At 35.8% G+C, this 2,333-nt stretch overlaps 1 pseudogene; it reads left to right on the plus strand.

Moving 5' to 3' along the window:
- Positions 1 to 1,221: 1,221 nt before the first annotated feature.
- LOC102545094 (small ribosomal subunit protein eS8-like) lies at positions 1,222 to 1,833 on the plus strand (annotated as a pseudogene).
- Positions 1,834 to 2,333: the final 500 nt, after the last annotated feature.

Consider the following 2,333-nt stretch of genomic DNA (forward strand, 5'->3'; position numbering starts at 1 on the left):
CAAAACAAAATGTACAACTAAATAAAAGAAAACAAATCATAAAAGATTTGGTCAATACTATCTACTACCTTGACCAATTTGACATTCATCAAAGAGCAAACTTAACAAATAAAGAATACATGTATTTTTGACTTACGGTTTTCCTGGTTCTCAAGTATGTTAACCAATTACTATATCCACTTGCTTTAGAATGGTAATAATATAAGCTCAAACACATTCTAAAATATTTACATTTTCTTACTCCCCCTCCCCACATCTTATGATTTTGATGCCCTATTTTACATTTTCATATTTATTTTTTTGCTGTTCACTGTAGTTATACTCACTTCCACAAATTATTTTTATTTTTATTTTTTAGTTTAGTGATCTTCAATCCTTTTATATGTTTGCCCCTCACTGTAATTTTTCCTTCCCTGTAGATTCTGGCTTCTTTTGTATTTAGAGAAGACCTGTTCACATTTCTTTTAGGATAGGTTTAGTACTGCTGCATTCTTTTAGTTTTTGCTTGTCTGGGAAATTCTTTATCTCTCCTTGTGTTGTAAATGATAATCTTGCTGGGTAGAGAATCTTAGGTTGCTGGTTTTTCCCCTTCAGGATTTTGAATATGTCTTGTCACTCCTTTCTGGCCTGCAGTGTTTCTGAAGAGAAATCAGCTGACAGCCTTATGTGGGTTCCCTTGTAACTATTTTTCTCTTATTGCATTTAGAATTCTCTGTTTAACTTTTTGCCATTTTAATTATGACATGTCTTGGTGTAGGTCTGTTTGGGTTCATCTTGTTGGAGACCCTCTGTGCTTCCTACACCTGGATATCTCTTTTTTTTCTTTTGATTTGGGAAGTATTCAGCTATAATTTCTTCAAATACATCCTCTTTTCTCTTTCTTCTCCTTCTGGAATCCTTATTATGCATAGATAGGCACACTTTATATCATTCCACTGAAAATCACTAACCCATTTCAAGAAGTCAGAAATATACTTGAAGAAAGAAAAAAAAATAAAAATTTCAGCAAAATAAAACAAAAAATTGGCAGAAACAGATGAAATTAAAAGTTAATAAGGAGAAACCTAGCCAAATTTGGTTATCTGAAATGAATTATGAAATTAAAAGGCTGGCAAGAATAAATTAATAGAAGAGAAAGAGCGAGGAATTGAGATAGAGGAGGAGGCATAAGTATTCAATATCAAGAATGACAAATGGGCTCTTTCCAGCCAGCACTGAGTGATGGGCATCTCTTGGGACAACTGGCACAAGTGCCGCAAGACTCGGGGCAAGAGAAAGCCCTACCACAAGAAGCAGAATTATGAGCTGGGATGTTCCTCAGCCAACATCAAGATTGGCCTCTATCACAGACACAGTCGGTGTGTGGGGAGGCAATAAGAAGTACTGGGCCTTGAGGCTGGACATGGGGGACGTCTTCTGGGGCTCCAAGTATTGTACGTGCAAGACAAGAATTATTGATGATGTCTACAATGCATCCAACAGTGAGGTGGTCCATTCTAAAACCCTGGTGAAGAACTGCATCATGCTCATTGACTGCACACTGTACCAACAGTGGTACAAATCCCACTATGCACTGCCCCTGGGCCAGAAGAAGAGGGCCATGCTGACTCCTGAGGAGGAAGAGATTTTAAACAAAAAAGTGATCAAAGAAAATTCAGAAGAAACATGATGAAAGAAAAAAGAATGCCAAAGAGTCTTTTAGAGGAGAAGTTCCTGCTTCTTGCATGCATCGCTTCAAGATCAGGGCAATGTGGCCAAGCAGATGGCTATGTGCTAGAGGGCAAGGAGCTGGAATTCCACCTGAGGAAGATCAAGGCCTGGAAAGGCAAGTAAATCTTCCTCCCTCCTATCTTAGCTTATGTAATTAGGTGTTTATTTTTTAAAAAAATGACAAATGGGGTGTTTTTAAAAAAATGACAAATGGGGTGCTATTGAAGATGATAATAACAATAAATATTTACAGGATATGAAGGACAACTTTATTGGGGAAATTGACATGAAATGTACAAACTCCTAGAAAATTGCAACATTAAAATTAACACAAGATAAATTTAAACATTTGAATAGCCCTATGTCTATTAAGATAATCCTAGGGAAAAAAAGTTTAAATTCCCTAAATAAAAACCTCCCCACAAAGGTAATTCCAGACCAAGAAAGCTTCACTGAGAATTTTTGGAAACTTTTTATTGTGGTAAAACATACATAATATAAAATTTATCATTTTATCCATTTTTAAGTCTACAGTTTAATGGCATTACATGCAGTGATATTTTTGTGCAACCATTACTGTCATACATTTCCAGAACATTTTCATCTTCCCAAACTAGACAAAA

Source organism: Vicugna pacos, chromosome X (genome assembly GCF_048564905.1).
Source record: "Vicugna pacos chromosome X, VicPac4, whole genome shotgun sequence".
In the NCBI taxonomy this organism is placed as follows: domain Eukaryota; kingdom Metazoa; phylum Chordata; class Mammalia; order Artiodactyla; family Camelidae; genus Vicugna; species Vicugna pacos.